General features: G+C 31.4%; 1 protein-coding gene across 2 annotated transcripts in view; it reads left to right on the top strand.

The window, feature by feature from the left end:
- Nucleotides 1-1,325: 1,325 nt before the first annotated feature.
- cmpy (crimpy) overlaps nt 1,326-26,329 on the top strand; it is a 617,633-nt gene continuing 592,629 nt past the window's right edge. Inside the window, exon 1 of one of the 2 annotated variants that reach the window (XM_072543054.1) lies at nt 1,326-1,524. The gene's annotated coding sequence lies outside the window, so the exon portion shown is untranslated. Of the gene's footprint in view, nt 1,558-26,329 lie in introns of both variants that reach the window. The other variant, XM_072543055.1, reaches the window with a different exon arrangement.

The raw sequence follows: 26,329 nt of genomic DNA, 5'->3' as shown, positions 1-26,329 counted from the left end.
GATTTTACGTGACAACGTCTTTTTCTCGGTAGAATATTTATTGATATGAATATTATTAAATTGCACAATAGGAACAAGAAATTGAATGAAAATAAGAATTGCACAAATTTTAACTATAGAAATATATTTTGTTTACTAAAACATTGTACATGTAAACTTAAACTTAACTAATTTCTATTTGAGTGATTTTGTTGAGGATAGGACGATGATAGGAGAAATAGCATCGCACCAGCGGACCGATCATGTTTGAGTGGGAGAGAGACGCAAGGCAGTCGCCGGTCCGGCGGGCCTCTCTCTCGTTCGGTGACTCATCGTAACAGACGTGAGCGGGCGTTACACTTTTTCATGAGTGACTCCGAGCCACAACCTAATTTAAGACGTTGTCACGTCAAAAAGAGCATGCAACATAGAAGACATAAATGGATGGGTAACAAAACGGAAACAGGAGTGGAACGAACACAGTAGTAGAAGAAGTATTGGCAGACCAAGAAAAAGAGGGTGCGATAATTTAAACAATTTAGAAGGCTAATAATGAAGAAGAAACAGGCTTTAAAGCCTACATACAAGAAGGAAGAAGAAGAAGGACCAGAACTGAAGGAAACGTTGTCATACACCAAGCCTACTATTGACAAGATTTGGTCATTCTGGTCGTCAACGTCTGGTCTGGTATAAATGATACGTAGGAGAAGGAGACAAAGCCATGGAGCTTTCTTATTAGGGACGAAAAATACTTAAAAATGTAGGGTAATCTAGCCACGGTAAGTCCTTAGCAGCATCTTACTAGCAAGCGTGAGAACTAGCGAAGATTTCTTCATTACGGCCTAACAAGAACATACATAATGTATCTCTGGACAATGATATTATAAATGTTATTAGTAGGGTTGAAAATTCATCAGATCTGTGTTCTGTACAAAATAGTTATACATTTTAATTTGATTTTAATATGTAACGAAGCATTTTAAAAACCTATTATTAAATTTTATCCAATAAATTCGTGTTTTTAGTTTGTTCAAAATATTTTAGATATTATCGAATACTATAATAGACAGCCAAATAAATAAACAAACACAAATTGGTTCTGTATTCTGATTTTGTCACAATTACTATGTTACCGTTAGTTATTGGTATATTCCGGATTCGTTCACATTAGTAAAAATATATAAATTACCGATTGTACCATATATTCGTGTACACATATTTAAAAAGTAATAAACTATAAAACAGTACATTAACCCATAGACGGTCAGCTCGCGCTTGCGCACCATCACATTCTCTATGGAGCTTCAAGCAGTACAGAGCAAGAAAACCCAGTAGAGCACCGTTTTTCTCAACAAGCGCTTTGGCGTTGAAATCTCGGTGCGGGAAACGTTCGGCTAACAACACGTGAAAAGTCCTCGAGGATAACCGCCTGCGATAGGAGCAGAGTGCACGAAGTGTGATTTTTACGCGAAAATGCAGTTCTCAAAGTTTTTATGACACAAAAAGTTTTGTTGGTTTTGTTGTAGTGTATGTGTTCTTTTTCAGGTGAGCGATAAATAAGGGGAACATGAAAATAATGTAAGATAAAACTATTATTACAGTAGTTTGTTAAAAAAAAAAGATGTAAAATATTTTCTTAAATATTAGAAATATTTTTATGTATAGGTAAAAAATATTTAAGACTATATATTTATGGTCTAAATGTGAACAAATAGTAATGTAATTTCCTACTATTTGGATTTCCAAAATATTCGCAAAAAATGTTCAAAAATGGTTTTTTTTAGCAGTTTAAATTATCTGTAAGAAATCGACCAGTAATATATCAAGTACAATATTATTCTAATATAACGCTAATTATACAGAACCTTATGTTTTTCGTAAAAATACAACAATTATTCCTCTAGAGCCATAACTTATTGAAATGAGATTAATCTGAATAATTTCTTCTCAAAATAATTTGTAACAATAAAAATATTGCTATAGTAAACTGTTCATTTCTTATTTGATCGGTTTTGTCAGTATTCTTTTACTCAAATCATCCAGTTCATTAAGTTTAATTTTGTAGCCAAAGTTTTTGAAAAATCCTCAAAAAAATGGTGTAAAGGTAAAAAATCAGACAATTTTACTGATCATCCAATTATTTCTTTTTGGTATATTTAAGTATTTTGGAACACTTCACTTTAATAATTTAAAATGTCAGCGCTAAACTGTAGTGATGGACCATCCTGCTGAATCCAAATGAAATTGTTACAAATATTACTGCAACACTTACTGCAAGAACAATTTGATTTTCACACAAATCTAAATACTTTAACTCGTCCATCTTGCCAATTATAAAAATGGATCAATAACAGCGGTGCCGATATTACCTGCCTAAATATTCAGTTTTAAACGAGATTGCGTTCTATATTCCCGAATCTAAATAGGATTAATATCATTCAATATGTATGTTGCGGCGATCAGCATTACCAAAACGATGAACCATTTGTAAATTTGAGTCCGTTTTATACAAAGATATAACTAGTGAGACAGTTTTTATTTTTTATGTTTACTTAAAGTAATTACTATTTTAATGGGAATAAGCCACAATTGAAGTTTCAAATAAATTTATTGACGTTTCAATTTCCACTTCGAAAATCGTTTTCAAAATACAAAACATAAATAAATTAAACATTTGTTTTTTGTTACTTGATAAAAAATTCTTCTAATAATAATTTAATTTTATCTGACTCATTCATATTGACAATTCAGATATATATTATACATTTTAAAGTAGACTACTTTAAACTGATATTGCAAATATTTATTGCAATGAGTCATATTTTTCATCAAATTTTTCTATTTGCTGATGATACCAGTATTACTTGGAGCAGCTCTAATATTTCAACGCTTCATTCAATTATAACCGCTGATTTGCTTAAAATCAAGGCTTGGTCAGACTCCAATTTACTTAGCTTTAACGTGGATAAGACAGTAGCATTATCTTATAAAGGAGTCATTCCATCCTTGCTTTTTAATGAGAGCCAAATCAGTATCGTTAATTCCGTGAAATTTCTAGGTATTCTTGTCGACAGCGATTTTAAATGGTACTTGCATACTGACTCCTTAAGGAAGAAACTAGCCTCAGCTTGCTTTGCAATAAGATCTGTTTCGAAGGAACTAAATTTATCTTCTGTCAAAATGGCATATTTCTCATTGTTCGAGTCCCATCTTTGATATGGGCTTCCATTTTGGGGTTCTAGTACAGCGGCCCAATTTGATACTATTTTTAAGTTGCAAAAAAGAGCAATTCGTTATCTATTTGGTCTCAAACAAACAACTCATTGCAAGACCTACTTCAAAAATCACGGAATTTTGACGCTTCCCTCTTTATTTATTTTGGAAACGGTTTGTTTGATTCGCAAGCATCTAAACATTTTTCCCGATAGACCTGATCATGGCTACTTCATTAGAAATTCGGATTGAAGCGTTTATTTACCGATCCCGTCCACTCAGGTAGTAAAGAATTCTATTCTATATAGTGCAAAAAAACTTTATAATCACCTTCCAAGAGAAATTAAATCCGCAACATCTTTCATTAAGTTTCGTAAGATGACAAAAATCTATCTCTCTGAAAGACCATATTATTCAGTTGACGAGTTTCTTAATGTATAACAAAGACACAAAATTAGTATTGTTTATAATTACATTTGGGTGTCTCAAGCAGTGGCTACAATTTGTCTCATTTGTTGTTGTCTGTACAAATTATGTAAGTGATACAATAATTTTACTAATTTAAAATTGTATTGTTCTGTTTTTTTTTATTATATTTGTTTTTGTTTTATACTTTTTGTACTTTTTGACTGATTTTTTTTAGCTTTGTCCATAAAATTGTTTAATAATTTTCAGTGGCAATAAAGCATATTTCTATTTCTATTTCTATATATTCTTCTGAGCATTAAAAACAATGTATTAGAAGATACTTTTTTATAAGTTTTTCGAAACTATTACTTAGCTTAGCTGTTTAATACTTTTTGGTAAAATATTGTAATAGTTATAATTAAGGCATTTTTTTTCTGAAAGACTTCTACAGAGATTTGTTCGTAGGTAGTAATAGTTTCCCGTATTTTGAACGTGGACATCAGACGGCTTTATTAAATGGACACGTTTTTCGTGAATTTCAGTTAGAACTTAAAATAACAACAGAGTAGGTAGAGGGATATTTTTGAATTTGATAAAGAAAGGTCAGCAGTATTCTAGATAACTAATCCCTGCTAAAATCCTGATAGCTTTCTTTTGCATTCTAAACATTTGAAGTAAATGTATTGAATTGCTCCATATGATCATAGTTTAGGTAAGAGTGGAATAAAAAAAAATTGTCATTTTTAATGTTTCAAAGTTGACAACCCTTGCTAGTTGGCAAATAACAAATAATGAATTTGATAGCTTTTTCTTTAGTTGTGAGATATGAGCCAACCAGTTTAGTCCATTATCTATGGTTATTCCCAATAATTTAATAGTCTCTTTGTTATCTGGATAATTGTGTAAATTAACTGCAAATATAATCAACTTTTGCGTTTTATCAGAGTTAAGTTTTAGTTTTTTGCAGCAAACCATGAACTAGATTTAGTAGAAACTTCCTTATGAGACATTTTTAAATTATCATTATTTTTTTCCTGATACAACGTATGCCTGCGAATTGTATGGATTTGTACGAAGATATCAATTTAGACAAATCGTTGACATAAATATTAAACAAAAGAGGTTCTAAAACCGAACCTTGTGGGACTCCATGTTTTACGGATAGAAAATCGGAGAGATGGCCTTTGGACAGCACCACCTGGTGTCTGAGACATAGATTAGAAGTTATAAGCTTAAGAGGGATACCTCTGATTCCATAGTAATTTAATTTGTGGAGTAAAATGTCGTGTGAATCGCAATCAAAAGCTTTCGATAAGTCGCAAAGAGAAATTGCTATCCGATTGCCACGTTCAAGGCCCTCAATCACCTCGCTCGCAACAATAAATACCGCGTTCATAGTAGAATTTGTAGAATTTGTAATTGCCGTTTGTATTCAAATTTTTGTTGGTTATATAGTTTGAACAAATCGGGATCCTTAGTGGCATCTGCAGTGTGTTTAATTAGAGCAAGATTAGATCTGTAAAACTTTAATTCATTATTAAACCATTGCACGGGTGTTTTTTTTAGTAATTTGTCGTACTTTTTTTAGTGGAAAATAATTTAATATTAAATTGTTATAAGTTTCGGTATCAAAGACTGTCAAAAAATCAGGATCATTATTAATATCATAAAAAAAGTCCATATTTGTAGTAGCTAGCGCACATTTAAGCTTCTGTAAACCAAAAGAAGTAATAAACTGTTGAAATGTTTGATGAGTGTCAACAACTTTATGCTCAGAGTCAGTAAATATAAATTGAGCTCGATAGTCAGAAAACAAGGTTCAAATAACTCAGTAGATATTTTCAGAAAAATTTGTCATAATGTTTCGATGCAACTACTGGACTGGGATGTGATTCTTGTATAATCTTTTATAGCTACTTTTAGACCAAAATATGTTAATAGATTTTGAATATCAAAAGAAGGGTCAGATTCAATTTTCAAATTTATATTAAAATCTCCAAGTATGATCAGTTTGTCTGATTTACTAAGCAAGGACGTTATGACATTCTCAAAATTCACCAAAAACAAGTTAAAGTCACCCTTACCTGATCCATACCTGATCTGTATACAGTTAAAATATTGGTTTTTATTGAAGGTACATAAATTGCACAAAACTATGAACTTTGCTCTACATTGTATTCATTTACATTAAGAGAAGAATACATAAAATTTTCTTTTACGTAAATTGCAACTCCGCCTTGTTTTTTTTACCCTACAAAAGAAATTAGCTATTGAAAAGTCAGAGATGCTAATTAATTTTAAATTTTCTTCACTTTGCCAGTGCTCCGAAAAACAGATGACGTTATATAATTTTTGTTTTGCAAGAAAAGCATTGATCATATCGACTTTATCTGAAATACACTGCAAATTAACATGAAACATGCTTACCATACCTTGTCGAATTAGTTTATTTTGATAGTTCGTCGAAGCTTCTAAGTTTTTTTCTCCGTCTTCTTTATGTGCTAAAAATTTCTTTTGAAGGTAAATCTCCTAACGGCAGCTCCTTTGGGCCAAATATTAGGTCTGTAGACTTCGTCAATTTTATGGAAAGTGGACACAATAATCTCGTGATAACAGGTATCTATCAACACAGGTATCTATCAAAAACAGGGATCTATCAATTTCTCTATTTTTGATATAATATTGATGTTAACTTATTCTGACATTGAATGATCTTGATGTATCACCTAAATAAAAATGATCGCATTCACAAGGTATTTTATAAATACAATTCTTTGTTCTTTTTTGTTCATTATTAGGTTTAGTTTTAGATAAAATAGATCCCAATGTGTTTGTTTTTTTAAATGTTGTTGAAATGTTGAATTTATTTTCTATCGTTTTAAGTTTTTCTGATAATCCTTTTATATATGGTATTGTTATTTTCCTCGTATTATTCATTGTGTATGCTGTGGGATCTTGTTCTAAGTTGTTCTGTTTCATTCGGTGATTGCTGAAAATTCCTTATTTATAAACGATAAAAGATAATCATTTTTTAATATAACAAATGTTTCTCTAAGAACGAATTTTCGTTAGAACATAAAAAGCTCGTTTCCATTTTTCTTTTTTACTTATACGATCTTTTCAGTCAGATATATATTTCTCGTGTCTTATAGCCATTAAATAGAAAACTATTATCTAGTTTTATTTATATTATCATCATCAATAATTCAAGAGCCCTTTGTGCATCTTAACTTGTTCCATGATTTTTCTACATTTATGTTTTTATATAACATACATATAAAATCAGAGTTTGGTGTTTATTGAGAGTAAACTACATGTAAGACCAAATACTTACCATGTCGGCATAGTATTATGAGGTTTTTTCCTGGTTTTTCCCTCATAATTTACTATGGAATCACTAACAGGAGAATTTTAATGTCATCATTGTATATGGTTGTCATTTTAAAGACTAATCATATGCCATAATTTTTATACTAAATTCTTTTACTAAGTTTATAATTATTATTAAAATGTAACTTTATTGGAGATGATTGCAAACTTATATTTGTAAAATGAAAAAGACAGTCAAGATTTGATTTCACGTACAAAGTGTCTATGTATCTGTTTATACGTATTTCGCCCTAATAGGGCTCATCAGAACATATATTCATAGGCGTTCTCAACGTGAAAAATAAATCTTTTCTGTCTTTAATTAGCAACACTAAAATGGCTTCGATATGGACGCAATAGCGACATCTGATAATAAATCGGTAAAATAGTTTCGAAACACAATTCAGATTTCTGCCTTAATCTGAGCCTTCTAAAAATTGCAAGGCAAAACAGACGTTGATAAAGATGTTATCAGAGACACGGGGAATCTAAAATTTGCATTCCACGACATGTCACCTCAACTAAGCAGAAATCCTTAGCGAATTGGTTTCTTGTACTCATACAGAGTAGATCCGAATAAAATGAAAAAGACAGTCAAGATTTGATTTCACGTACAAAGTGTCTATGTATCTGTTTATACGTATTTCGCCCTAATAGGGCTCATCAGAACAGCTATTCATATGCGTTCTCAACGTGAAAAATAAATCTTTTCTCTCTTTAAGAAGCAACACTAAAATGGCTTCGATATGGACGCAATAGCGACATCTGATAATAAATCCGTAAAATAGTTTCGAAACACAATTCAGATTTCTGCTTAGTTGAGGTGATATGTCGTGGAATGCAAATTTTAGATTCCCCATGTCTCTAATAACATCTTTATCAACGTCTGTTTTGCCTTGCAATTTTTAGAAGGCTCAGATTAAGGCAGAAATCTGAATTGTGTTTCGAAACTATTTTACGGATTTATCTTTGTAACTGTATTTCAGAGAAATTGTTAATAAACATATGTTAACAAACTTAAAAAAAGAAACAATTTTACATTTTAAAATTATTTTTAATTCTTAAAAATAAAAATATTTTACTCTCGAGTAAAAATTACATTTTTTAAAAACTTTACATAAATATAATAAAAGTTGATATGTGATGGAATATGGTATACTACAGTATATTATAACTATGTGCATGGAAAAATAAAACTGCTTTTACTATTTTACTTACAATTTCATCATATTTTCTCGAGTTTATGCGAAACGAAAAAAGTAAATAGACATGATGTTTGTTAAACGTGGCTTTAGGTTTAAATGAACTACTAATGTAGTAAAGGTAGAGTCTTAATAAAACATTTTGTATAAGGGTATAATGTAACTGTTTGTATTTAAAAATAAAACCTTTGTTTCTGCTATTCTCTTTATAATTTTATTATATTTTCTCTCATATTAAACCTTAATAGGATTTTAAATAATTACTTCAAAAGCAAAATAAGCCAAATATATTCAGTCGTTCTCTATTTATTATAAAAAAAGTTATAAAAACATAAAAAGACGATGGTTAAACGTCATTTTATAATATTTTATATGCAGTTATTAAAAATATCATAAAATGACGTTTAATAAACGGATCAAATCAAACTAAAACTGTCAAAGTTAAGTCGTATAAAACATTTTGAATTTACAATTAAAAAAAAACACGGGTGTGAGAAGTTATACTTCTATACACGCGTTCGCCATTGCAAATTTATATGGGAGTCGATCTGCATAATCATTACATATATATTGCTATAGGTAAGAGAGAGCAGAAAGAGAAACAGAATTAGGTATATAGGTATATGCTGCATCGTTTGCTGTATATCAAAAACATTTGACCTGTAATATGAGTATAGTAAATAAAGGATTTCAATATTTTGATGAAAATGTATATTTTTATTTTCATACATGTATGAAAGGAGTTAAATGCAAAAAAAAAATTTTACACATACTCTGCAGTAAAATTCATTGTTTATTTTGTTATTAATATAAAAATACAATACAATACACTCCAATATAATTCAATATAATAATACAATACAAATAAAAATGCAATATTCATAACTTACTTACGCATTATGTTTAATTTACCATGATAATAATATTAATAAAAAAATATTAATAATATTAATAAATATTAAATATATCTACAAAAGAAACATTTTAATTCTCGAGAGAGAAAGAGAGAGAAAATATATCTTCTGTCTCTCTCTTACCTATATCTTACATATGTAATGATTTTGCCGATTCACTCCCGTACAAATTTCCAACGTCAAACGCACGTATAGAAGTATAACTTCAAAAATAAAGGCCATTCATCGAGATAAAAAATATCCTATCTCCTAAGTTGGATGAACAAATACACTTTCACAAAATTTTATTGCAATCGGTTCAGTGGTGTTTGAATATTAGCTTGGACAAACATCGTGACACGAGATTTTTATACATAAAGATGTCGGAATTGTCAATATAATTCAATCAGATAAAATTAAATTTTTAGACGAATTTTTCACCAAGTAACAAAAAACAAAATTTATTTTAATTATTATTGTTTTATATTTTGAAAACGATTTCCAAAGTGGAAATTGCAATGTCAATAAACTTACGTGTGTTATTATAAAATTAGACGTGTTCTGTGGGACTAGAAATTTCAAGTTATTATAGTGATGACACTTTGGCATGGTTCTGATTAATATTCGTCCTATGAGATATAAAACAGATGAATTATTTTTGTTTCTAGAGGAATTAGAATTTCCCCCGATAGTTGCGGTTACCGAACACTGCCTTGAAGTTAACGAGCCTTTTTTTATAAAAAAATATACCACAATTGCTAGGTATGATCTTCCAAGTTTAGCTCATGGTGGCACCCTAATACCTTCTACAAATAATGATTTTTCTTCTATAACAAAATATGACTTTCTGTTGAATGAATTCTTTTTTGATATTTCATTAGTTTATAACAAGAATCTTAATCTATACAATCTTTGTATTTATAATTATATTTGTATATTTGTTAGACGTTCTGCCCAATAAAAGCAGAAAGATTCTATGCGGTGACTTGAATATTAATTACGCTGTTGCTTGTGCTACCCAAGTATCCTTGGTCAATATATTCGAATCGTATGGTTTCAGAATGCACGTTAATTTTCACAGGAATTACTAAAACAACATCTACCATAATTGATTATATTGTCTAAAATTTCTCACCCCTTGATGTACGTTCTTCAATTATTAATGCAGGACTCTCTGACCATGAAGGGAAAAGGAAACATGGTCCATAATAAACGATCTTCGAAATAAAACTAACTCAGCTCAAACATTTTCTCTTCCAAACCCTGAAAATCTAAATGTTTTAATCGTTATATTCTTCTATATTCTTCGTTAATGTGAATAAAAATATAACATCAGCTATTTTGTCACAACAAGATCCTATTTCCTGTCTTCCCAATTCAAAAAAGGTCTCGAATTCCTTCGTTATAAGACCAGTTGATAAATCTGAACTAATCCAAACAATCAGTAGTATCAAAAGCAAATATTCCTGTAGTACTGATGGACTATCCATAAAAATTTTCTTAAATCTCCCAAATAATGTGTTAGAAGTCCTGGTCTCACTAATTAACGATTCCTTTGAAGAAGGTATATTTCCAGCTTTTAATTCCTTCCAGCTATTAATGCCTAAAAACAGCTATTATTATTCCTCTTCATAAGGGTGGTGATAAATGTAATGTCTGCAACTATAGACCTATTGCCTTACTACCGGTCCTATCCAAAATTATTGAGAGACTTATAAAAGCCCGACTGATGTCCGTTCTTGTTGAAAACAACATTTTATCACAAAGTTAGTTCGGCTGTTTATCTAATAAATATACCAGCGATACTATGTTTTCTGTACTACATGAGGTTTATCAAGCACTAAACAATATTCTTTATACTGCCACTGTTTTTTGTAACTATACCAAAGCTTTTGATTGTGTAAATCACGACCTTTTGACAAAAAAACTGAATTGCTACGGAATTCGAGGTATTTTTTTGAATTGGTTCCAATCTTACTTGAGGAATAGAAAACAACTAGCAAATGATACTGACTCTAGTCACAAAAGCATTGTATGGTGAGTACCATAAGGTTCAGTACTGGGTCCTCTACTTTAACTTATCTTCATAAATGACATCACTAACTTAAAAATCTATGGAAAATTTTTTCTTTTGGATGATGTACCAGTATTACCCAGAATAACTCTAATATTGCAACTTATCATGCAATTATAACTTCTGATATACTTAAAATAAAAACCTGGTCCGACTCTCTTTTCACGTGGATAAGACAGTAGCATTATCCTATAAAGGAGCTCTTCAACTTTTGCTTGTTAATAACAGCCAGATCACTGTAATTAATTCTGTAAAATTTCTTGGTATTTTTATAGACAACAACCTTAAATGGTCCCTTAATATCGATTTGTTAAGTAAGAAACTAGCCTCAGCCTGCTATGCAATAAGATTTGTTTCGAACGAAATTAATTTAGCATCTTCCAAAATAACACTTCTCTTTGTTCGAGTCTTATCTTCGATATGGCCTTCCTTTTTGGGGTTCTAGTACATCTGCCTAATCTGATGTTATTTTTAAATTACAAAAAAGAGCAATACGCTATCTTTTTGGACTCTGTAGAATAACATATTGTAAAAGCTACTTCAAAAATCACGGGATTTTAACTCTTCCCTCTCTATATATTCTAGAAACTGTTTGCTTAATTCGTAAACACCTACATGTTTTTCCAGCAAGACCTAGTCATCACTACTCCACCAGAAATTCAAGCTTTGATGTGGATTTACCGATCCCATCCACTGATTTAGTAAAGAAATGTATATTATATTCGGCAAAAAAATTATACAATTATCTCCCTTTGCAACTTAAACCTTCTTTCCTTAAATTCGGTAAATTGACAAAAGCCTATCTATCTAAAAGACCCTATTATTTAGTGAAAGAGTTGCTTAACGAATAATTAAGAAAGTACAGTACGTTTAGGTACAAACTACAAAATATTTTTGTATATAGGTGTTCTCGAATTGAGGACTGCTACCTGAACAGCCTGAATAAAATATTATTTTAGATTTAGTCATTGATTATAAACCACACATGTGGTTTATAATCAATGATTTAGTTTATTTTGTGCTGTCTTGAAAGGTAGTTGAAAAGGAAAACCCGTTACTTGTGTTGGATGATTATAAGTATCGTGAAAAAATAGTGCTTAAAAGTGGTGAAAAGTTTTGGACATGTATGGTAAATAAATGTAACGCAAAATTGTTTACGCTAGGTGTAGATAATACAATTTCCCGAAAAGAAGCATCTATATAAATATCCCATAAAATATCAAATAAATATCTACGATTATTGGGATTCGTACTTTTAATAATATTTTATACCTTCTTGAAGTCTTAATATTGTTCTGAAGCTATTTTCTTGTGGCATTTTAAATTAATTACTATTTAAATGGGAATAAGCCACAATTAAAGGTTAAAATACGTTTATTGACGTTTCAATTTCCACTTTATTTCCGAGAACGATTTCCGAAGTGGAAATTGAAACGTCAATAAACGTATTTTAACATTTAATTGTGGCTTATTCCCATTTAAATAGTAATTAATTCTTGAAGTCTTGGTACTCAATTCGTGCGATTTTTTCAGGTATAAAAGTAAACCCTTACTTAAAATTTCATTTTGGTCCTCAATTCGTGTCTGCCCATATTTGGGTATCACATGCAGCAGCTTAAACTTATTCGTAAACTAGTTCGTAAGGTTTTATTATGCAATTTACAGTTTAGTGAAATTTTGCAATGGATTGTATATTTTATTTTATTATGTTTTATTCTGTGATATTGACAATTTATCTAATTTTAGTAAATTTTAATTGTTATTGTCATTATTATTATTTTTTTTATTTTCTAAGCTTTGTCCATAAAATTGTACAATTTTCAGTGACAATAAAGCAAATTTCTATACTATTCTATTATTTTAAATTTAAATTGTGGCTTATTCCCAATAAAAATAGTAATTGCATTAATATGCCACAAGACATTAGCATCAGAACATCATTACAAATAGATCTAACATTGACATGCTCTATTTTAATCAATAAAAGCTGGTTTCCATTTTTATTTTTACTAATACAGTATTTTCAGTCAGATATATTTTTTATCGTATCATATAGCCATTAAAAGAACACTTTTATTAAGCTTTACTTATATTAAATTCATCAATAATTCAAGAGCTCTTTGTGGAGTCCATCTTGACTTGTTCCAGGACTTTTCCCCATTTGGTATTCCCTTTGACCATTTTGCGACTCGTGTCCATTTTATTAATTTATTTGTCTAAAATTATTACGAATAGATCTAAAACTAACATCAAGCTCCAATTTATTCACAAAAAGCTCGTTTCCATTTTTCTTTTTTTACTTATACGGTTTTTTCAGTCGGATATGTTTTATCGTGTTGTATAGTAATTAAATAGGAAACTTTTATCGGGCTTAATTTTCTTTATATTATCATCATCATTAATTCAAGAGTTCTTTGTGTAACCTTACTCGTTCAGGATTTTCTTACATTCGGTCTCTCCTTTGAACTTTTTTATGCAAATATGCGCGTATGTATGCACAAAATTGGCGCAAATATATAAATTTTTTAAAAAATATGCGTAATATATGAAATTGGTGGAGAGCTGGGGTTTACCACAAATAAAGTTTTAAAAATCCCCTTCGATCATATGTGTGCTACAAAAGTTATTCGAGGTCAAAGGTCAAAATTTGAGGTTTTTTGGATTTTCCTCGAAAACGGTTAGTTTTATCAAAAAAACTCTTACAACAAAGTTGTAGATCTAAAAATTCTCTACAAAAGAATTACTGTTGCTGAGATATCGCAATTCTAAGAGTCACATTATACATGATATTCACATATAAGCCACGTATATACATATCAGGCACTTACGACAAGTATAAATACCTATTTATATCTCTTATATATATGTATATATATACATATACATATATATATATATATATATATATATATATATATATATATATATATATATATATTTTATATTTTTGAGTTTCTTGAATCGTATTATACAGGGTGAGTCATGAGGAACTTTACATACTTCTACCATATGTAGAGTCCCTCAGGGAGCATATCATGTGGCCACTAAAAAATGTCAACTCCTCTTCTTTATTAATTAATAGGGTGATTTGTGTAATTGACCATTTATTTCATTTTACTGTAGTGTTTATACGGCTCATTTGATTTTTTTAATTTTTGCATGATACAGTACACTACTATCAAGCATTCGACTGGTATTAGCTAAACTAAAAAATTCCAGGACTGGCTTTGGAAAAATTAATTTAGGGATTCGTATTAAATATTACACCCTGTATAAATTTTTTTTAAAATGCAATAAGTGATTTTCAAACTACATAAATAGCCAATGAAAACGACATATGCGACAATGTTGTTGCACTTTTATTAAATTTTTAGTGAACGATCAAATCTTACCAAAAATAGAACAACCATAATGAAGTATCAAATTATAAGGTAATTAATTTAAATAAATGTTATAAATTTCAAACATTTTAATTGAAATGATAAAAAAAACAGTAACTACTAACAATAACGAAGAACAATTTAAAAAAAAACTAAAAATATGTACATAGTTATGATAAACCCATAAATTAGAACTGGAAAAGATACAATAATGGTAACAAAATAAAAATAATTCAAAATAGATTTTCGAAAGGGAACCCTGCAGCCTGTACACATTTTTGTTGCCGAATTGTTAATTGACGTATTGAATTACGGATACTCTGGGGATCGTTTCTAATAGTATTACAACAATGTATAATTCTATCAATTAATTGTTGTCGGTTATTAATATTCACTGCGTAAAATAGTTGCTTCAATCGTCCCCAAATATGGTAATCAACGGGATTGAAATCAGGGGATCTTGAAGGCCACGAAATAGGACCTGCACGTCCTATCCACCTGTTGCCATAAACATTATTGAGATGTTGTCTCACTGCCAGTAAAAAGTGTGGGGGTGCCCCATCATACTGAAAATACATCCCTCGGATAGCAACGTTTGCGCTGGCAAGCAAATTCGGCAAAATATTTTGTAGAAAGTTCAAATAGACCTGCCCTGTTAAAGGACCATTAAAAAAGTGAGGACCTACTAATTGGTTATTTATGACACCAATCCACACGTTAACCGAAAACCTTAACTGAGAACGACGTTCTCGAATAGCATGGGGATTTTCTTCTGCCCACACATGTCAATTTCGTGAATTATTTATCCCGTCTCTGGTAAATTGGGCTTCATCTGTAAATAGTGTCCTGTATAGCGTTGGTCGATTATTGTTAATCCATCTACAAAATTCCAACCTATCGATCTCATCTCCAGCATGTAGTCGCTGAACCATTTGAATGTGATATGGGTATAGATTATTTTTTTGTAAGACTCTACTTACTTTTGATTGAGTAACATTGAGTTCTCGACTTACTTGTCTAGTGCTTATTGTAGGGTTCATAGTAACGGCGTCCATAATGTCATCTTCCTGCGCTTCATCTACATGTCGCTCTGTTGTTCCACTAGGAAAAGTGCCATTTTCTCGCAAATAATTAAAAACTGACCCAAATGTTGGATGACTGGGAGTTCGACGATTAGGAAATCTCCTGCGATATTCTCTACTAGCAGCCCTACCATTCCCATTACAGAATCCATAAACAAATATTATGTCTGCATATTCTGTGGTCGAAAACTGATGTGGCATTTTAAACGAAAGTAACAAATGATCTACCAAAACTAACACAATGTACTTAACGTAGATATGACAGAAGAAATATGTATTCTTGTACATATAAATAACAATTGATAATGACAATAATGACAATTGGTATAAAATATCAAGAAACGTCAAACGGTCAACGCCAACCTTCATTTTAAACTTTTTTAGATTTATTTTTATTTAGTACAGTTGATGCAATGTATTATTATTTGACATAAAATTTTAATCATTTACAATCAACAAAAACTAACACATACAAGAGGTTTGACTTTTTAATCAATTTAATTTATTATTTATCGAAAATAATGCCCCAATACGATCTATGAGTAAAAATTTAAAATTGAAAAACAATTGATTCTATCGTAGAGATAATACAAAGTGGCAGTAAAGATGTTAATTTTCTACGTATTAGATTATATTGTAGGAACTCATTTCAATTAAAATGTTTGAAATTTATAACATTTGTTTAAATTAATACCTTATAATTTGATACTTCATTATGGTTGTTCTATTTTTGGTAAGATTTGATCGTTCACTAAAAATTTAATAAAAGAGCAACAACATTGTCGCATATGTCGTTTTCATTGGCTATTTATGTAGTTTGAAAATCACTTATTGCATTTTAAAAAAAATTTATACAGGGTGTAATATTTAATACGAATCCCTAAATTAATTTTTCCAAAGCCAGTCCTGGAATTTTTTAGTTTAGCTAATACCAGTCGAATGCTTGATAGTAGTGTACTGTATCATACAAAAATTAAAAAATCAAATGAGCCGTATAAACACTACAGTAAAATGAAATACATGGTCAATTACACAAATCACCCTGTTAATTAATAAAGAAGAGGAGTTGACATTTTTTAGTGGCCACATGATATGCTTCCTGAGGGACTCTACATATGGTAGAAGTATGTAAAGTTCCTCATGACTCACCCTGTATTTAATATAAAATTAGTTTTTCTTGGGTTTAGGTTCAATAAATTATATTGTGGAACTCGATAATGTGGAACTAGAATTACATACATTTTAGAATCTTGACAAAGGCAAGGGTTTCCTGCCAAAACGTTGATTTCTATGGAAATTAAAATCTAGTTATATATATATATATATATATAGATATATATATATATATATATATATATATATATATATATATATATATATATATATATATATATATAATGTACACTATTCTGAAAACATTTATTCAAATGATAGTCAGTCCCTAACTAAATCCCCTCCATCCACGTGGCCTTAAAAACATCTGGGTATTCCATTGTCCGTAGGTCTCGTTCATATACCTGTTTTTTTTAGTGCTAAATGTTCAGTTCAAAGGTTAAAAAAAAACAGAGAAAAAGAAAGTACAGCATCTTCCAAAAAAAATTTGTAACGTGACTACACTAATATTCAAAGAACCCCTGTTGAAATTAGCCTGATGATATTTCAAAGGCTGTTCTTAAACGTATTAATTTTGTGTATGATTTAGTCGCTGCTGATGCAAAATACGTTGCCAGTTGATAGAAATCTTTCTTAAAACCTAATACTGGTGGTAAAACTGGCTCTCCACAAGATGAAACTGTAAACTCTGCGATGGAGAAAATTTTTCAATTCATAGAAATGAGTGACGATTGGCAGTTTTCGTTGAATGAATTAAGGAATATTTGTCAACATGTAGCTTTAGATGACAGAACTACAAAAATATGATTGAAATCGAAGTAGAATTATTATTAAAGAGAAGCCTGGAAAATGAGCACTTGTTTAGTTTATTGACAATTAACAAGATATTTTAAGTCAAGTCTGGTATCTTATCTAAAGAAATCAAAACAATAGTTAGCCCAATAATCAATAGCAATACCAATAATCAATATCAGTAATAAGGTAATATCTAGAACTTGATGGGTATTGTTTCCCTAAATTATCCTAAAATTGTCATGATAGTTAGAGCAGACCTACAGGGAAACCACGGTAAAAAAACGCCTCAAGTACACTATTTCACAAATGACGTAAAAATGTGTGAATATCATATATAATGTGACTCTTAGAATCGCGATATCTCAGCAGTGGCTACCCTTAGGAAAAAAATCGTAAAGATCATTTTTGTAAAGAATTTTAAGATCTACAACTTTGGTTTAAGTTTTTTTTTTATTAAACTTACCGTTTTCGGTATTGTTTTTCAAAATTTGCAAGTAAAGTATTATGCTTTCTATCTCTGTATAAATGTTTATAAATTGAAAAATTTCTTTCAACACCAACAGAAGTTATTGATGCATTTTTAAACTTGTTCATGAATAATGACAATAGTTTAAACTTTCACCAAAATAGGAAATCCTGAATTCTTTAAAAAACTTTGCAATTTATTTCCTTCAGATATGTCTATGTTTCCTTTAAACATAAGAAAATATTTTTTAACATGATTAATAAAATCGACTGATTCACAAAAAGTCAAATTTTGATTTTCAAGTTTTTTGATATCCTCAACAAGAAATTTAAAATTTAAGCTTATGTATGTTAGATTCTAAAGTAAATTAGGTAATTGAACAAGTCTTATAAAAAGTGAGCTCTGCAATAACATTTTTTATCCTTTGAAAATACTCCGCATAAAAAAATGCTGCTTCTAACCAAGTGCCCAATCTCGCAATAACAGGTATCTATCAACACAGGTATCTATCAACAACAGGGATCTATCAACTTCTCCATTTTTGATATAATATTGATCCGGAAATACGAAACGTAGCGGGGTTTGAAGTGGTAAGCCGTTTCAATTACTTAGGTTCTGTTATCACAAACAATGGTGGATGCGAAAAAGAGATACGTCGACGCCTTATAATGGCCAGATCAGCAACGGTCAAACTTACTAAAATCTGGAAAGATACGAACATAACCAGGAACACGAAACTGCCTCTAGTACGGACGCTTATCTTTCCTATCACTCTCTATGCGTCAGAAACTTGGGCCATTAAAAAGTCCGACTCACGACGTATAATGGTCTTTGAAATGTGGGTATATCGTAGAATGATGCGCATACCCTGGACAGCACACCGCACAAATGTCTCAATATTGACAGAACTCGACATCAATACTAGGCTTACCACAATCATCCACCAAAATATATTGAGCTATTTTGGACACATTACCAGACGAATGGAAGGCATGGAGAGGTTGGTGGTTGAAGGCAAGGTAGATGGTAAAAGAACCCAAGGAAGATCGCCACTTCGATGGTCAGACCAAATAAAGTACTCTACCGGTTTCTCTCTGTCTGAGGCAGCAGACCGCGCCTAGGAGAGAGAAGAATGGATAGCAACCATTCGTCAAATACCATAACGTCACCACATTCTTACGAAGGATAAAGGATAGAGGAGGAGGATTGATGTTAACTTATTCTAACATTGAATGATCTTGATGTATCATCTAAATAAAAATGGTCGCATTCACAAGGTATTTTGTAAATACAATTCTTTGTTTCTTTTGTTCGTTGTTAGGTTTGGTTTTATATAAAATAGTGTGTCTCTTGTTTTGAATTTTGATGAAATGTTGAATATATTTCCTATCGTTTTAAGTATTTCAGATAATCCTTTTATGTTTGGTATTTTTATTTTCCGCTTATCATGTCTTGTGAATACTATAGGATCCAATCCTAAGTTGTTTGGTTTAATTCTGTATATTCTTGAAAATTTCTTATTTATAAACCATAAGTATCTTTTTAATAAAACGGATCTTAATAATTTTTTTTATTTATTAACGAATTTTCGTTAAAATAGCAATATTGGCTTCATCATATAAGGATATATGATTCCCTTTTTAAAATTGATATTGTAATTAATTGATATTTTGAGAACGATTTCCGAAGTGGAAAATGAAACGTCAATAAACGTATTTTAACCTTTAATTGTGGCTTATTCCCATTTAAATAGTAATTAATTTAAAATGCCACAAGAAAATAGCTGCAGAACAATATTGTGATTTGATTTGTAATTTAGATATCGATTGGGCATTGGCTTTCTATACACCTGAATCCTTTTCCATGTTGAATGTTATTCCACTATATTGTGGATTTTAAATTTTGTTTCGAAATCTACCATAAATATATTCACCAATAATTGAGAAAAAGCCGAGCCCATTACTAAATTTTTTTTGTCGAAATAAATAAATAAATAAATTATAGAATACTGACTTTAACCTAAACAATATTTTAGTAAGTTCTGACGTAAATAATTTATTTGTAAATAAAAATTGTAAAATATAATTTTTATATAATTAGAGTTTCATATTAATATTGAGAGTCTCATGAGTTTTTTTTTGGATTTTCTTCATGATTTCCTATGGAATCACTGACTGTAGAATTTTATTTTTATTTTTGCACGTGTTTGTCTTTTTAAAGACAAGTCACGTGCTAAAATTTTTCCGACGAGTATTATTAACATAAAGTTGATTTTTTTATCCTTTTCACGTGGACAAAACCGCATCTAGTCTTTGTAGGCAAGTCAACATCAAAATGATCCATTTGAGGTACATCCTCTCTGAACATTTCATTTATTTTTGGATGTAAGAATGTTGGTAAATTGGTGACTTCTAATCGCTCCCTTAGATGTGCTTCAATTAATTCCATTGAAAGTTCTTTTGATTTATAAAATGTTTTCCTATAATTTTTTCGTTCTTCTTACCTTTGGGAATTAGAAGATTTGCAAGTGAAATTAAAACCATAGCATTTATTCCAGCATTTATTATAGCATATTATTATATTTAAGTTAATAAAAAAAAACATTCTAAGAGGTCAGCGTCTGATTTAACAAGAAGCCTTTTAATAGTGACACACCTAACCAACGCGTTGTTTCATTGTAAAATTGTATAAGATTCGGATTTCCAGTTACCGAATTAACTGATACATTAAGTTACAAAGTTGATTACAGTAGTACCACTTTGTTTTACTTTGGAACAAGGAAACTAGTGCTTTATTACTATCGAATGCAAATAGGAATATACCTACCTATTTTTTCTGTGTAAGTAGGCGAGAGTGTTGTACCTTTGGGCAAATTTCATGTCGTTTGGCTCAAAATGTTAAAACATTGCTGTATAGCGACTATTGAAGCATACAAAAGTAGATACAACCTTTATCTATAAATAACAAAGTAAAGGTCTATGGATTCGTTTAAGTTACCTTTTAAAATAATTTTTTTTTGACAGGTCGTCCAAAGGTACGACACTGTGTTGGTACCTTTGTCAACATTATGTTGTACCTGTGTTCAGAGAACAAATTACCTTCGATTAAGAAGAAACAACACAAACGAACGGAATCTTATTTATTACATGAATTATAAGATGACAAACATGATTACTTTACATTGCATGTATCAAATTTAACAATAAAGGACATCATATTTTGTTGGCATTGTGATGTTCCAACCAAATCTGGTGAAGGTACTTTTTTTATTATGTCGCCTTCAGAGACACAAGAGACTTCCTTATCTGAATAGACAAATTTATTGTTTACAATAACTGATTTTAAATATTTGACCATGTAATCGTCATCTAAAACCTCAACTATCTTGGCAACATAGTGTGCAATATTCTTTTTACTGGCCAATTTTACGAGAACAAAATCACCTTCTTTTAACTTAGAAGAACTCAGTATTTCTTCACTTTTCTGTTGCTTTAATGAATAATTTTCATTTTTGTTTGCCAGAAAAGTTTCTAAATCCTCGTCACTTGAATCCTTTGTTAAATTTTTCATCTCTTCATCAGATTCATCTGAACTATCGCAGAGAACCTTCCTTTTGATTAACTTTGGTTTTTTCACCTTACTTTGCAATAGTTCCTCTTTCTCCTGGGTGGCTGTCAAAATTCTTGTTTTACCACGCTTTCGTCCCTTTTGAGAAGTCTTTCGAGCTACGGCTTTGGGGAATGGGCGCACTACAAACGGGAATTTGAAGTCAGCGTTATTTGCCTTGTTCTCATTAGACTGCAGTGGAAGCGCCGGTATCTTGAGAAAATTTGATGTTGATGGATTTGCGGATAGTTAAAGGCTTGATGAGCATTAGGATTCTCTTCTGATTCTGGATTCGGGCGATCTGTTACATAGGACGACAGACATTCGTGGTCGCCAAATATATTTTCATTAACAGGCCATATCCCTGTTTTTTCAAATCCTTTGACAATGTTTGTAGGGGTAAATGCTTTTGCAAATGCCTTGCCTATGAGTTCAGCTACGTCATACAAGCTTATAGGACGCCCAGGATGGGTCATCATCCACTCATTAGCTATTGTGTTGTAGTAGGTTTTTGTATGGTCCAAAAACAGTCCCGTCAAGAAGTTGAGTTCTGTGCGAGGTGTGTGGCGGCAACATTATTAGCACAATATTATTTTCCTTCGCCAAATCAATCACGGAAACTACAATATGGGACTCGTGATTATCGAGTATTAGTAGCACTTTTTCTTGCTCTCTCGGCTTAACGAGGGCTATAAAATGCTGCAAGTAGTGTAAAAAAACTTCTCGTTTGACCCTTCTAATAAATTTGCGCCTCCAATTGAACCCGGTGGTGTACTATGTAACATGTGGTCCTTGAAAAACACGCAAGGGAATATCAACATGGGCGGCACATGGTTACCGATGGCATTAACCGCAGCAATCAAAGTTACATTGATCCCTCTTTCTCCGGATGTCATACTACCCAGTTGTTTTACACATTTTAACGCTATCTTAGGTGGGGCATGGACTGAAGAATTTCTGGTTTCATCTAAATTATAGAGATTGGCAGGGGAAAACTTATAGCCTGACATTACTGTTTTAAAATTGTTGAAAAAAGCTTAGATATTTTCTTTGTTAAAACTGGTTGACCTTGCTAGGCTTGTAGCCTCGGGTTTCCTTAACGACAATAAAGGATGCCGATTCATGAAGTGTCTTAGCCATTCTTTGCATGCAGTTGCATTTGAAGTCCAATTATCTGGTGTTTTTATCTTGTTTTCACGTGTTTATTGAAGTGATAAGATTATTGCATCTTTTTTTGTGAGTCCATAATGAAGTGACGTTGCCTGTGTCAAGTACTGCTCCAACTGTGACTCTTGTTCAAGTGAAAACACTTTTTAACATCGTTGTTCGCATTGTATTCGAATGTAGGACGTTCGGAGTTTACATGAATTCGAATATGATTAGATAAGGTTGATTGACAAATATCATATTTTTTGGCAGCTTATCGAACCGGAATCTTATTTTCGAGGACGTCTTCGACAGCTTTCTGGAAAGCACCTACATCCACTTTGTCTCTTTTTATTTCACAACAAAAAGTTTGGTGTCAGTTTACTTGTTATTTAAGTAAAAAAGCATTAAAGTTTAATTTTGCAGAGTTTATTAACCGAGTGCAGTGAGGTTAATAAATACACACAACGCAAAAGTCTAGGGATATTTTTATAAATAGACGTATTTTGTTTATCTGTAATCAACTTAAAAAAGTAATATAAAATTTGTAGTTTAAATTGTTGTTTACTATGTCAAAAACCACAAATTGCAAAAAAAAAACAGAAAATTGGTGCAAAAAAAATATATTGCAAATCACCCATGTTTCACATACCACCATAAAATGTCAAAAATACGAAATATAGACTTAAAATAAAGTATGGACACCACGTTGCTTTATCACAGCTCCACATCTACTGTTCATGCTCCGAATCACATTGTTAATGTCTACTTAAGGTAGTTGTGTCTATTATTCTCTCAGAAGCTCTTTTAATTGAAACGCATTGTGGATATTGCCCATATGTGGAGTAATTCTTCGTTGGAGCATGTCCCATATATCTTCAATGGGCTTCAAGTCCGGTGATTGTGCTGGCCACGGCAATACATCAATACCGTCGTTATCTAACCAGTTTGTTACAATATGCGTAATATATGGTCGAACGTTATCATGCATAAAGTAAAAATTTTCTCCAACAGCAGCAGCAAACGGGCGCACAGCAGGTTTAAGAATAGTGTCCAAATATTGCTGACTTGCGAGAAAGCCACGTGGGAAAATGAGGTCAGTTCTTCCGTAAGTCATGATTTCGCCCCATACCATTAATGTACCACCTCTGTATGCATACACTTGTTGAAGATGTAATCGTTCTTCATTTCCGGGTTGTCTCCAAACTCTTGTCCGACGAGAATCTGGATGAAATCCATATCTAGACTCGTCACTAAACAAAACTGTGGCCCAGTCATTGTCAGTCCAATTCTGAAACTCTTGACACCAGGTTAATCTTGCAGAGCGATTGCCTCTAGATAGAGGTGGACATCTCAGTGGTCGCCGACTACGAAGATTGGCTTTATGGAGACGATTCCTCACAGTACTACTGCTAATTGTTACATTATGTGCAAGCTGTAATTCATTAACCGGCTCGGGTGCTGTGATTGTTGGCTGCCTTCTGGCATTTAAAATTAAATATCGGTCTTGAGTGACGGTTGTAGAGCGACCACGTCCTGGATGTTGCTCGGCTGGACTCCCAGTGTCTCTAAACCGATGCCACAAACGACTTACGACGCTTTGGGAGACACCCAGCTGGTCAGCAACTTGAGTTTGTCGCATACCAGCTTGAAGGAGGCCCACGGCTCTATTCATCTCGTCCAACGTTAAATGGCAATATCTTTAACTCACCTATTAAGCAAGAATGGTATAAAGTTTCTAAAATTAAAAATAAACAAAACATAAAAGTGTCGATTTTTTTGTCCCTTATAAAAAACATTCTAAACCACGTATTGCTATCAGTTTAACATTTTTTTTTTGATAAGAAGTGAGTGTCTGTATCAACAATTACAGTACAAGCAAATTTATATGGTCATGAAATTTCTGTCACTGGTATTGTCAAATTATTAAAATATCCTTAGACTTTTGCGTTGTGTGTAACATGAGCGATAAATATTGCCTTAATGCCGCGGTGCATATTAAAGCAAAGAGACGACTAAGCTTCTTCTGATTTAAAAATTATTTATTGACTATGCATTAAAAACACATGTCAGTGCCGATTTCGCCTTACTTTAGTGTCTACTTCCAGTGAAATTACAGATAAATTAGAAAAAGTAAAATTTTATGTCTTGTTATACCTTTGGCCATTGCCAGTTGTACCTCTGGCCAGGCTAAAGGTACAACAAACGTAATGTCCCAAGGTACAACAATATTTACGACTACCAAAACACATTAATTTTTTAAGGTTATGTAAACTTTATGGATTGGTGAACACAAGTTTTAAATAACAAACATAGTATATTTCTTACCTGGGAAATTATAGATGAAACCAGCCACAACGTTCTAACACACCGACTCTTTATGTCCTCGCTTATTATTTACTTTTACGACGAAAAATTCACAAGCCTGACTAAATTCCAAAGTCTTTATATTTATGAAGCGAAACTATTGTACTGACCTCAAGTGGTCAATAGCAGTGCTTTAAAGCAAAAATTCTTTCCAACACGGAGAAAACAACAATTTTAACGACAGTGTCCAGAGGTACAAGCGCCCAAAGGTACAACACTCTCCCCTATTGCAAGGATTTTTCATTTATTTTTTCACAAAACTCCGAGTATGGTCAATTGATACTGTTCCAGCATTTGTTTGCTCAAATGTATTGATGATAACAAATTTTCAAAGGTATTGTTAAGATGAGTAACTTGAATTGGTTCAGAGAATTTTCTGATACTAAGTAGACACCGGTATGTTATTCTCAACTTTTATCTTTCCAATACAGGAAATAGCATTGAACATAAAAAACTCTTCCAATCATTTTTCATCATTACATTCGTTCCATATTTATCAGGTTTTTTAGCTATGTAAATTCTGTATGGGACTAAGGAATTTTAAATAATTCCTTTATTATAGTATGTGTTATGTAGTGCTCGCGTTAAAAGATTTCATAACATCTGAAATATTGGACATTACGGCTCTCGACGCGCAATTTCCACGAATTGATCTTATTATTGTCAAGTGCCGGATTGGTTACAAATATTTTTATATAGTTGTTGTTTATTTACCTGATAGGTTAAGTTTGGTAGACTTTTAATATTTTCTCGATTGCTTAGGACAATTTGATTACTTAAATAATGACTGCATAGTACTAGGCGATTTCAATGTTTCAAGGTTTATATGTAGATAATGATATGTCTGATTTCAAAACTTCTGTAGTTTTAAGTTTTGCGGGCTCTACTGGCCTTAGCCAATTTAACAATGTTGTTAATCATTTGGGTGGACTGCTAGATTTGGTCTTATCGCATTTCAGTTGTGAAATGAAGCATGATGACTCACCTCTGGTCTATGAAGACTCTCATCACCCAGCTCTTCTAATAACATTTACGGAGATATTTGTAAAAGACCCTAAATTTAAGTATGGTTTGGAGCAATTAACTTACAACTTTAAAAAAGCAAATTTTTCTGCTTTATATCGAGAACTGTATGAAACGCATTGGAATTCTCTGCATACTTCTAATGACGTTAATGAAACTTTAAATAACTTTTATGATAAGATTTTTTCTGTGTTTAATAAGTATATTCCAGTT

Source organism: Diabrotica undecimpunctata, chromosome 9 (assembly GCF_040954645.1).
Source record: "Diabrotica undecimpunctata isolate CICGRU chromosome 9, icDiaUnde3, whole genome shotgun sequence".
In the NCBI taxonomy this organism is placed as follows: Eukaryota; Metazoa; Arthropoda; class Insecta; order Coleoptera; family Chrysomelidae; genus Diabrotica; species Diabrotica undecimpunctata.
The sequence above is the reverse complement of the archived record's forward strand: the minus strand, read 5'-3'. Positions and strand labels throughout refer to the sequence as shown.